This window comes from Aulostomus chinensis, chromosome 7, assembly GCF_037954235.1.
Source record: "Aulostomus chinensis isolate RoL2024-O1b breed Wild chromosome 7, RoL_Achi_v1.0, whole genome shotgun sequence".
Classification (NCBI taxonomy): domain Eukaryota; kingdom Metazoa; phylum Chordata; class Actinopteri; order Syngnathiformes; family Aulostomidae; genus Aulostomus; species Aulostomus chinensis.
This window is the reverse complement of record NC_141326.1, coordinates 28,014,510-28,027,428: the sequence shown is the minus strand read 5'-3', so window position 1 is coordinate 28,027,428 and position 12,919 is coordinate 28,014,510. Positions and strand designations below refer to the sequence as shown.

Below are 12,919 nucleotides of genomic sequence, written 5' to 3'. Positions count from 1 at the left end.
TACCTGTAGGCCACATACGGTATTTATCTAAAATTACCTTTTATTGACGCTGATTACAGGCCTAATACAAAGGAACTGATTGAACTGACATGTTTACTGCAGTATGCGCAGCTGCTGATTCAGTCTCTCCATCTTCAAATGGTTGCTTTTTCAAAATCCAGTATGAGTCATTGTTCCAGCGCTCGCTAAGATCGTAGTCTAATCCTCATCTGTGTACACCATAATTAGTTGTGTGCAGGAGACTGCTGGCTAGAGTGGGTGGACTCTTTCACACCCATACCAGCCTGTGGTACGATGGGTTTGTTGCCATTCTTAAGATTACTTCAGCTGCTGTAATGTGGCTTTGCTGCTCACTCAAGATGCTTCGCCTTTCAGACCTTTATTTATAAACCTGGAGGGTTTGAAAAATGAAGGGCATTCCACTTCCTCAAGGCCAAAAAATAAAAGATTTATTTAAATTTAACAGCAGAGGTATTACTGAGTCAATAAAAGTAAAACTGCCAGCAAAACACAGGTTCAGAGGGTTGTTTTTTTTACTCCTCAATAACCTGGAACCAGGCATGGAAAGGAAAAGATTTGGTTTGGCCTCACTGAAGCATTCAAGGCGATGAATTCTCACTATCAGGCCCGGCGTTGACGCCTCTATAGTTTTCACTTGCGGCTATGCAACTTCAGTGGAAGGGAACAGGCGTGTGATTGTATAGAACGGCGTGAGAAAATGATGCTGCCTCTCACTTGATTTATCGACTGAGGAAACATTTTAATGATCCCATTACTGAGATTAGAAGGGACAGTTATTAACTTGTGTGTGATCAGTTGCTCCTGTGGCTGGTTCCTCTCAGTCAGATACGTCCAGATCCACCGACTTGTCCAAATATGTTTACCAACTGCCACAGGGAGACAAAGGCCAGAGCGCAGTGAACAGTTGATGGCACGCTTCCTCCATCCACTTCACAAAGTAAAATACCTTTTAATTTGGATGTGGATGGGCCGCTTCCTCTGCGCTCATTATGCTTGTATGCTTCTTCCCAGGAGAGTGGATTTCATGAGTCACCAACACTTTGATTTTGGCAGTCGGGAAGTTAAAAGTTAGTGTTTTCCTCCACTAGACTCCTGTATGGTTTTGTCAAGCCAATGAATCCTCTTGGGAGGCAGGAAGAAGCAGACTTCTCTACGCTCAACACAACCTAGTAACAACAAGCCATATGACCGGATTTATGATGGTGTTCTTTATCAGCTCAAACAGCAGCTGGGGGATAAACTGCCTGTCTGACCAATCAGGTGGCTCGAGTAGTTTTACCTGTTGCATAACATCAAGTCATCTGCAGGGGAAACATGAAGTTACACACATATGTCAGCCAAGCTGAAGGGAGCTGAGGTGTTGCATTACATGTGATGTAACTGTGAAGAAGGCACGTGAAAACGCTGCAGGGACTCTTCTGATGAGAGCTGCAGCCCTCATCAGTAATTCTACAGAATAGATGCATCTCTGGTCCCCATCAAGGTGGAAAACTCTGGGATCAGGAATATTTGAAAAACAGATTCATACACTATTTTTTAATTTGTGGAAGACTCTAGACCTGCTGCTCTAGGGCTCTACATAAAGAAGTCCCAGTAGATGTTTTGGGGGCTTTACTAACTATTTGCCCCCTAGTGTCACGTTCCTTGGTCTTAAATCTAGAGTCAAGGTGACCATACCTGGCGGCGTATATAGAGGTTTGGACACACTTTAGTAGAACTAGTACTTTTCTAGTACTTGCTGCACTCACAGATGCCCCCATTTCTGGGTAGAACTCAAACAACTCGTAACTGTCATACCCTACATGAACACACATGATTTCCATGAACACCTCTGAAGCCTGTCTGAGTCAATCAGTGCATTGCACAACTTCCAGCGCATGATCCTGTAGCCTCCAGTATAAGCTTATTCCACTCCTCTATGTGAATGGTTGGGATTGTTTCCATTCATATATTCCCAGAAATAACATTTGGAAAATGCTTTGAATGCAACAAATGAGTCGGATATCCTCACTCATGAAGATGATGAGGATGAAAACTGTTACATATTCATGTCAGTGATTCCAAGGAACAACAAACTCGTGAAAAAAGATCAAATTGAAACCATGGAAAGAGGGTCATCTTCCGTGAATAAGTCGTGAAATTTGGTTAGTGGTGAAACAGCCGGACATGTTCTTAAGATAGTTCCTAGCTCTCAGGACAGGCGTGGTTCATGACGGACAAATATTGACCTGTATAACTTCTTGAAGAAATCAGGAATCCAAAGGCCATTTTAATAATGAATCGAGTAATGAATCGAGTAATTAATGCAAGAGGCAGCGCTAATGAGATTTGAGCAAACAAAGAAACTGACTGGAAATGATTCTAAAAACAAAGTTGCATTAAAATGGGAATCTAACTCGTGATCAGAGTGAGATGGCAGCAGCCTCTGACACGTACTGGATGTTGGAGACGCTGTGGAGAACCTAACTCATAGATCAAAAGCTGCTCCGCTTCTGGTGTCTCCGTAACTGATTGATGAGATTATCTGTGGTCTCAAAAACTCTACAGCTAAGGAAGCGTTTAGAATGGCCACAGTGTTTCTTAAAGCTCACAAACAGACACTCATCGATCCAATTACCAGCATCACCAATTACCAGCAGTAGATCCATATATGAAGGTGTGTCCCCAAATTACTGGAGTGACTGTGTGTTTGTTCTTTTGGGAAAAGGCAAGTGTTGATTATCGTTCCTCATGCGCTTGGGGAGGTGAAAGAATTTAAATATCCTAGAATCACGAGATCGACAAGCAAAGTGAACTGTGAACTGAATTAAATTTAACTTTCCCAACTAAAGATACATCAGAAGTAACTTAATCACACAGAAATACTGTTGTTTTGTCAAATGAAATAATGTTCTGACAGGGAAAGAAATATGTAGTTGTTGTTTTAGGTCACTCTGTTGAAAAAAAAAAAAGGTGTTTTTTTTTTTTAAATTAATATTTTGCAGATGCCAGTGTCACCTCCCCGTTGGAACCGGTTCCTGCTGTGATTTATGGCAGTCCTATCACAGGAAAGGTCACAGGAAGTTCCCTGCTGTCACGTTAGGAATCGGCCTCCAGGTGTTAAAAGTGAAGCTGTTTTATGACGCCGTTAAAGTCCATAATCACCGGCCATGTCAGCGACAGATGTAGGGCAGGTAGGCATTTGCACTCTCAGTTGGATGATTAAATCATCTAAAACAGTGATTCATTCCTGCCGACTACGTAGCTTGATTGGAACACGAAGACGATCTATTCGTTATTTTCAGGGAGCACATTTGTGGTTGCAATACGTCTCTGTCGTATCACTAATTGTGTTTCCATTCATTTGTTAACTGAGTTTCAAGGGAACTTTGGAAATGCTGCAAAAGAGAAAGCAAGAGTGAGATCACCTGGTTTTAGAGCTCCTAAGCTAAGCAATGCACAGATAACACAGACAGTAACGCGTCTGTTTCAGTTAATAGGAAGAAAAGAGCTGTGGTGTTGAGTTACCAAAAAATGAACGCAGTCAATCCCACTCTTGAGCCCGTGAGTGGGTTTAGCCTGCAAACAGCAACCGCGGGAGCCCAATAACATGTCTGAGCTGCATCTGGTCAGACAAATATCAAAGGAAGAGCCCACTCACTGCACGGAAACACACACATAGTGGGGTTGTTGAGTTATGCAACCCTGAACGTGTGTTACGCCCCCCTGACAGCTCCTGGTGACCATGACTGAGCTGAGAGAACTCGACGTACATGCAGAGCCGGACCGTCCAACCTGGACGCCCGATGGAGGCAAAAACACTTCAATTGACCGTTTAAAAAAAGAAGAAGAAGAAGAAGAAGAAGATCCCGAGGGAGTTTTTTAAATTTTTTTATTTTGCAATATTAAAATTCCGTTTATATTATTGCACTCCATCTTTTTGTTTCTGTGTGGTCGCGGTTCAATCTTTAGAAGGTTCAGAGGCCACTGAAACTTTCCTTGAGCCTTTAATCTGCTGCTCATCGTGTGTGTGTGTGTGTGTGTGTGTGTGTGTGTGTGTGTGTGTGTGTGTGTGTTCATGAGAACCCACCCACCTACTCAATCTATAGTGACCTTTTGAACTTCCTCTTAGGATGAGGTCAGACTCGGCGCTGTTTACCAGGATACACAGGAATTTTTACAACATGAAAAGTCTGCTGGGAATTCCACAAGTGGCCCACTTCAATGAGGGTTGTTCTGCCTTAAAGGGCCAAGCATGTGACCCCTGGCTCAGAGGTCAAGTAAATCAAGCATTATGGCAGGCCATGAAAAAACAAGAATGTCAGCTTTTAAAGCACTTTGTGTAAGACAGGTTTTATGGACTTTGTTTTCCTGTTATTATGTTGTATTTGTTCGGTTCTTTGGTGAGCAGCGTGTGTGAGAGGAAGGGACTCGGCTGTAAATCTCCCCTTAGGACCTTCTTTTATTGAGCAGCATTTCCTGATTTTGATCTGAGCTGCCTTTTATTGATTACATGCTTTCATGCTACACAGTTATTTCACTGTTTTACCCCTCTTATTTTGTGCTTTAGGGTGCCTTTTGTTTTAGTTTTTAAGCTCTTTATCACTGTCTTAAAAGATACTTAGATGCACAATAAATGTCTTATTTTGGTGTTTATTTATATTGCTGAGGAAGTAAGGAGTCTTTATTCATTCATTTATCATATTGCTGCTGAGTGAGTGGCTTGGGGGACAGACCAGAGAGCAGACGCTTACTCATTCATTGACTAACAGCAGTTAAAATGATTAATTGGTGTTGTTTGCTTTTATTTTCTTGTTTGTTTGTTTGTTTGTTTGTTTTGGGGGGGTGTAAAAAACAAGACTTAGGACAAGAAGATAGCCGTGTGTTTCTCTGTGTTCAGATGGCAGCTGCTGCATCTCCAGAGTTCCCAACCATGAAAGTGGAGATTGTGTGTGATTGAACTGCAGACGTCTCAAACATCAGGCAGGCAAGTACAAACACTTCTGTGACACAAAACCCCGTTGGGGTCGAGAAATGAGAAAGTAGTACACATGATACACATGCAGACACTCCAACATGCTTTGCTGTAGATGGATTTTACTCCTTCCTGAATGGCGCCATTTGTTGTGCGGTCATGTGCGCTGTTGTGGTTATAGCTGGTTTCCTCTCTGTGTCTCATGACATCCTTGGAGGAGGGAGAGGTGGAGGAGCAGATACATCAGATTAAAGATGGATGGACCATGTTGGTTTTGAGGTGGGGGGTGGGGGGGTCCATACGAAGACAATCTCAGTGTCAGGCAGTGACGGGTCGTCTGACTCCTGACAGTAGGGCTGAAGTCTACTGAAGGATTTGGTGGTCATTACACTCTCATCCGACCCAAAACTCAATGATGGAAGAGTTGCAGGTGCTAATTTCATCAACAGCTTGATCCATTGTTTCTGGCTGGGTGTCTAAGGTCAATACATTCTTGGCAGCACTGAAGTGTGTTATATTGTTTAGTACCAACTCTGGGTACTAAGGCTAAGTTGGGAGTAGTATAAACCCCAGGTGTGGCTTGGGTTTCCTCTGCCGAACGTATCATCACTTGGTTGGCAGGGTGATGTTCTCACATAGTTAAGAGTGACACATTTTGATTTGATTCGCTCGTTAGCTGTGTGATAATAAATCAAAGTTTAAAAAAACTCCAACAGATTCAGACACCATCAGACAAACTCCCAGTGTGTTGTTCTGGTTGTTGAGTTTAGCGTAAGACTGGTCGTCTGGAATCCGAAGGGTCTCTGGTTCGATTCCTGCTTTCCCCAGAGACCATGTTGAAGTGTCCTTGAGCAAGATACTGGACCTCTAATGTCTCCTGATGAGTGGAGCACCTTGTATGACAGCCTGTGTGTGTGTGTTTGTGTGTGTGCGTGTGCGTGTGCGTGTGCGTGTGTGTGTGCAAGAACATTGTATAACCTTTAGAGTAGCGCTGAGGAAGAGCAGCTCTGTATAAATACCATCCATTTTTGCTTGAGCACATGTTTCAGTGAGTGTGACAACATTCCCAACATTATAGAGGGAATATCCACATGGGACCGAGGCAGGTGATGTGGGCGTGTCCTCACACATTCACCGGGTTCACACCATCAGCTGCAGAAGCTCAGTCAGGCCATTCAAATGGACGAGTTGTCCCAGTGCACATGGAGAGGGAAGAAACAATTCTGGAGCAGTGGCGCTGTGCCCCCTTACAGCTGGTTGCATCAGACTTTCTTCTGGTTCACCTTCTGTGCCACTTACCAAACCTTTCGAATGGCAGGCTTTCCATAACAGGAAAAATAGACAACTCCTTAAACTGAGACAGGATCAAGTTTGACGCTCTATTTTGGCTTTCTGTTAACTGCTATAAACTCGAATTGCCCCCGTTATGGGACTATTAAAGGAATTTCTTATGTGATCTTGTCTTAGTTACATCAGTGCTCACTGAATGTGAATACTAGTATTTGCTGCTCAGTTCCTGCAGCATTTTCTTACATTGTGAGTCCGTGCTCCACCGTCTTTTTTTCGTTTTTGTTTGGCATTCTCTTTCCATATTCTGTGTGTGGACGTGATGTTTCGCCTTTGGTAACAGGTGACAAACTGCCAAACACGGACAGTGGGATTCATCTTCAAATGAACACGCGTGCAAACAAATGTTCTGCTTAAGAACACGTCATGGATCTGACTTTTCTTATGAACTTTCTGGAGAAAACAGTCGAGAGAAGACGTTTGTGAATGAGGCCCATTGTTCTCCCTCTCACTTCTTATCCTCCCCTCTCACTTCTTCATGTCTACCGGGCTCTCATCAGTGTCATGGGACAGCGAGGTCAGTCAGTTAATTACCTGCTTGTAAACAGTCTCTTCCTTCAATGTGAATTCTGCTGCTGCGGCACGGTTGAAGGATTCTTTTTTTATCAGTCAAAGAAAAGTGAGCATGTTGTCAAGTCAATTTTGCTTTGAGGGGATAAACATTGTTAAGTTTGAAGACCAGAGTCTGAATTCCTAGTTAGAGCTGCCTACACATGACTTACACAACATACCACCTCAGCCTGCCCGGCTCCTCTTGGCTGGTACGTGGCAGTCTACAGTTTACAAGTGTGGAGGGACACGGGTCCTGGTATATCGCTCACACTAGTAGAACAGGCAGGAAGTTGCATGGTGCTGTGAATCAACCGGCCTTTCAGTACTGCAGGAGGAGCTCCAGTAAACACCTCTACAAAGACCATTGCCTCAGCAGCAGTGCGGACAGAAATAATTCCCTTCATGTCCAAGATCATGATTTATACAGTTTTTTTTGCAGATTTAGTTCCACATATCTAAACCTTCTTGTTGAGTGCAACCCTCACGCAGCTCGGTCCAACGTAAATATGCACACGCAGTTAATGAATGGGTTTGCCAGTGCAGGGCCCCACATGTCAGGTCCTACCTGAACCTGCCAGCAGGTGGAAAGCACTTTCATTTTACTTTCAGGCAAATTTTCAGCAAATGGGACTCTCACAGAGAAGAAGTGTTGATTTGGTGTGTGTCCATGAACCGGTTTGGAGCAAATACTGCAATATTAACAACAATATGAGGATGGGTTGAAGGCTGTCGTTTTGTTTGCCTTCATCAGCTGAGATCCTTTAGCGGCGTCAGACCGGGAAAAGAATTTGTTCCTGGCATCTCCTCACATGTTGGTTTCCGGACCCGCTGCATCAAACAGCCTCAGTCCCAGCAGGCCCATTGTACTGTAGATGCTCCTTGTTATCTGAGCAGACTAAACAAACCAGACTACACAAACACGCTTGATGTACATCAAAGCCCAGAAAGGAGCTGTTGCCTCGTTGTCAGGACAGCCCCAACACTGCTGATCTAGACCCCGCAGGCCGTCACCAAGGGAGAGCCTCTCCTCTTCATTATGAGCATTACCACTGACACCAAACCCCCTCACACCCATTCCAGCCTCCTCAATTAGCCGATGGTTGATGTTATTGACCTGAAACATCCCTGAAACGTAGATCTGGACTAACTCGAGCCAGGACAATTCAAACAGCCACGCAGACATCAGAAGCGCCGTACATTGATTCTGTCTGCGTTTTCACGTCACAAGACCCTGGATTGGTCGGATTGTGGCAGCAAAAATTTTAGCCAAATTAAGTAGTTAGTCATCCCGCTGTTGCCAATCTAGATCTCACTGAATTCAAACAAACACATTTGCATCATGAAAATACTGGTCACGGACAGTTTCAGGTCATCATGAAAAGAAACCAACCCTAACCTAACCTAACCTAACCTCAGCTCCGCGGCACTGAGCTCACAGGTCATTTGTCACATGATTACACACCACTTCCTCTTTGGTGGGGTCACAGTGAAGTCATCACATCCCAGATGTGCACTAAGGCAAGTCAGCCATGCCACTGTCTCTGCTTTTCTCTCTCCTCCACCTCCTCCTCGCCACATCACTTTATTACTCAACTATTTCAAGCACTCAGCAAGCATCCATGTACACACACACACACACACACACACGCACACAGGTCTCACACAAAAACACACACAGGTCACACACACATTTCCTTCACTGTTTACATGCTTAAGTATAATCAGTTACTATGACTGTTATATGTACTGCAGCTGAATCACAACAGCTTTCAAGCACAGCCCTCTATCAGCCCTATGGGTTATACGTTAAATAAAACCGTCCATGTTACTTTCGGATACCTGACAGTGTCTCAGACACCAGCACACTGTTGAGTTCCCTTATGCCAATGAAGCAGCGAGAGGAAGTGTAAAGAGACACCTCACATGTGACGATGCGGTGGCGCACACAAAGCGTTTGTCAGTACCACTGAGATCCGCTTTTGGCTGCCATCCAGAGACGTTCAGTATCCTGTTTCCGTGTGTGTGTGTATTTTTATGATGCGTGCATGATGGAGGCCAGGTTTGTGGAGCTCTGGCAACAGTAAATGTGCCTCTTTGATGTCTCCTCCTCCTCCTCCTCCTCCTCCTCCTCATCTCATGACTAGCAAGCGAGAGACCTGGTAAAGTAGAAAGCAGCGTGGAGGTCAGAGATGCTGTCTCTGCAGTCACTACTGTAGTAGCAGGTGGTGGTGAAGAACAGCTAGAGATATGTGTTCCATGAATGCCAACCAGAACCGGAGTGGATAAACACTCAGATCTACTGCAGGGTCATGTGACCCAGGAGTGAATGTTGATTTAAAGCTGTTTCAACTGCAGACAACAGCCAGATGTTTGCAGGTGTTAGCAGGCCGCAGTGGTCATGGTAACATGATGGGACAGAGACGAGGGGCTTCAGCTTTGGGGTCTTTATGATCCGGTGTTGGCGATGGTGCCTGTGTTTCATTTTCCCTTTGATTGGAGAAGAATTCTAATTTAGACCAGCTTATTTCACTTGTAGTTGTTATATTCCCCCCCCCCCCCCTTTTTTAACAAAAGTGCCTGTGAACAAATTACACTTCCCTGTAAACAAAGTGTCTGTTACTTTTCACAGGATCAGGAGGCGTAAGAGAGGAAACAGAATAGTCCCTGTGTGTCAGGATGTATGCGTGTGTGTGTGTGTGTGTGCCTTTAGAGGGAGAAATGAGTAAATAAGCACTGGTGAAGATCATGTCCACACAAAAGGCAGTACTACTCTCCCAATGGATATACACTTTGGACAGTACTCAGACAGCTGCAGACATGTAGTACTCCTCATACTTGGGTGCCACAGGGATGAAGTAGAAGCGAGCGTTTAGCGGAATTTTTAGTTTGGATGTTGAATTATTGCTCAAAATAATGTATGAGTCAAATAAAATATCATTAGAGTGAGTTGTTGACAAAAGTATGTGAAAGTTGGTTTTGCAAGATAACCTATGAGCACCACGTTTGAGTCCAAGGACAACGCCAATGCTATGCTAGAAAGAAGGACGTAGCACTTGTACATGACGATGACCAGCTTCACGTTTCCTCTGCTTTCAGCATGATGATGTTTAATGTCTGCAGTAACCAGCTCAGTCTTTTTTAGCCACTGAATAGCAACCAATACCTCAGAAGCTTTGAAATTCACCACGATTTACTGGCATATTGAAGCCGTAGACCAAAACATTAAAAAGTCTTAAACTTGTGTTACTCATAGATCTTATTTGAGACATTGAAGCAAAGATGAGGGAACGAGGGAACCAGACGTTAAACTGCTTTCTTGCTTGCGTTAAGATTCCTGCCTTACGCGATTGGTTTTCCAGCACATGCACAGTTGGTGCACTTGTGTGTGGATGAGTCTGCACCGCCTCAACAAATGTTTCTTGGATGTCCACACTGAATGCCCACGGTGATGATGAACACAGCAGACCCTCAAAATGCAGAAAGTATAGCGCAGGCTTAAGCTGGCAGGTTTTGAAAACAGCCACAGTTTCAGGTCCTAATTCTGTGAAATACATTCACAAATAAATGACAAAAAAGTAACAAATTGTTTCATTTCAGACAGTAAACTGCAGTAGTAAGCCTGCAACATCTAACCAGGATCCCAGTAACCCTGTAATCCTCATCGTCATCATCATTCTTGACACAGGCAACTGTTGTGTAAAGTCAAAGAACTGAGCGTGACTGTCATGCGATGTTATCTTCCTCTGCAGAGACTAGAAAGTACATTGAGTACAACCTGCCAGTCTGTTTTGACACACATTCACAACATTAACCGTGCACTTCCTTGAGTTACACAATAGGGAGGTGACAGGCCGTGGCTAATCGTGACAAGAATGTGGACAGATGTAATAACAGCAGGAGGGGCTATACTTGGTGTGACGGTATGTAAACTCTTAAGAAGAACAAGGGTCCAGGGGAGTTCACTCCGTCACCACAGCTGCTTTAGGCGAATCACTGAGTCGGGGACGAGAGTATCTCAGGTGAAACAGTTTGGTGGACGTGGCCAGGTAGGGTTAAGTAGACCACAGGCTATTGTTGATCAGATACGACAAAGAATTCTGCAACGTTTCAACTACCACGGCAGTGAAAGAAGCCCGATAAGATCAGGACTGAGTAAGAACTGAAATTCCATCAACAACCACAAAGTCACACTAACCTTAAGAATACTTCATTTTACTCCAACACTCATACACTCATACTCACTTGTCACTGCATATACACCCCAGTAAACCTGCTATTAAAAGCCTTCTGATCTGGTTCCCACTGCCAGTAGACAAGGAGTTGCCTCTGTGTAACACTGCCCATGCAACTGAAACGAGCCTTAAAACAAAACCCCATCAGCTTCCTCCAGTCACAACAAAGCAGCCACCACCCTTATTTGCCCATCCCCTCCTCTTTCTCTCTCTCTCTCTCTCTCTCTCTCTCTCACACGCACACACACACACACACACACACACACACACATACACAAGCTCTTCCAGTTTCAACTGACCTTCACTGACCTTTTAACTCCACAGTGACCTTGCCCCTCCCGCCAGTAGCTGTCTGAATGCACCACCACAGGAAAGATATTCTCCTACAACAAGCCCCTGACCTTTGACCTTTCCACCACCACACCCTTGGAGGGGGTTTTCACACTGGAAGGTGATACGTTTCCACACCATTTGACCTGGCACACTCATCAGCACCTGGGTGTTACTTCTCTGCAAACATCAGACCTGTGGCAGCAATTTCTCCTGCGTTATTTCACAAGTTGGCGCTCGAATCAGGCAGGAAGGGAGAAGTTCCTGTTGAAACCTGGCAGAAATGTGCGTTGGTGATCCAGTCACAGGTGGACGGCACGCAATACAGGTGTGAATGCACCCGAGACATGTTTAAAATAACACATTCAGATCCAATTTCTTAGATGCATGGTAAGGGAGGCCCAAGTGTTTGGTAACTCTGTTTGTAATTTATTTGTTTTGGATTTAAGGGTTTTTAGATGTTCTTTCACACTTGAAAACATGAAATCGGATCTTTTCAGAATAATTTTGCTTTTTTACCAACAACAAAATAATTTTTCCTTTGTCTGTGTCTTCCTGATGTTGAATTGATGTCCGGTGCCAGCTTGAGGCACAAGGGTGACGTACTTTGCTCTGTAAATTTTCATTCTAAAGAGTCAGTTGAAACCTCCCGAGAAAGTTAATAAACAGAGCAAATGGAAAGAGCAGCCAGTCACGTTTCTCCCCGTCTGCTCCTGTTTTGTCATGTTCCAATGGCTAAAAGGGTGCTAGCAAGGGTCAGCTAGTGCCAACAGTGCCAGACAAAGACAGACTACAAAACCTACACGGGAGGGTTGGCCAGAGCTTCTCAACGGCAGCTGGTTGGCAGTTTAGCTTTGAGGGTTACGTCTTCAACAGCTCAGCAACTTATCTTTTCAGTAACAAGTGCCTCCCATTCTCTGATCAGCTCTGTTTGTCTCAGTGTAATTTAACTTTCTCCCGGTTGTATGTACAAAAAAACAGCAGCGGAAAGACGAGGAGTAGCAGGGAAGGGACGATGGAGAGAGGAGGAAGGAGTGGAAAAACAAGGATTACTGCCCTACATTGTCCTGCTGCTAATCCCTCCTCCACTTCACACAAAAACATTTGACACCTTTCAATGGCTTTGCCCGACACTTCCAGTTACTCCCACACACTCAGGGTTACACACATTCACATGCTCCGAGTGTTTCCTCACGCTGTCGCCCTAGTCTTCTCAGACAGCATGAAATCTGCTGTTCATTGGAGGTGGGGGCTCTCGTCTGTTACACCACCGCCTGTCCTTCCTCCGCCCTTTCATCCATTCTCCATGGCTCAGCCATCCCTTGGGATCCCATAAGGCCTTTGTGCAGATCGATGGCCTGCGGTTAGCCCGGAGGTCGGGTTATACAAAGTGCACCTATCTCACAGATGCAACATTTCCAGAGATGCTATTCAGGCCAATATCAGAGTCTCACAAAGCTTCCTGTGCGGTAAACCAGCCACA

At 44.5% G+C, this 12,919-nt stretch overlaps 1 long non-coding RNA gene across 4 annotated transcripts in view; it reads left to right on the top strand.

The window, feature by feature from the left end:
* Window positions 1–12,919, top strand: part of LOC147259354 (uncharacterized) — a 63,751-nt gene that overhangs the window by 19,497 nt on the left and 31,335 nt on the right. For 3 of the 4 annotated variants that reach the window (XR_015117232.1, XR_015117231.1, XR_015117234.1), the window contains 2 exons: window positions 3,006–3,194; window positions 4,901–4,987. This is a non-coding gene — a long non-coding RNA (uncharacterized LOC147259354). The remainder of the gene's footprint in view (window positions 1–3,005; window positions 3,195–4,900; window positions 4,988–12,919) is intronic. The other variant, XR_015117233.1, reaches the window with a different exon arrangement.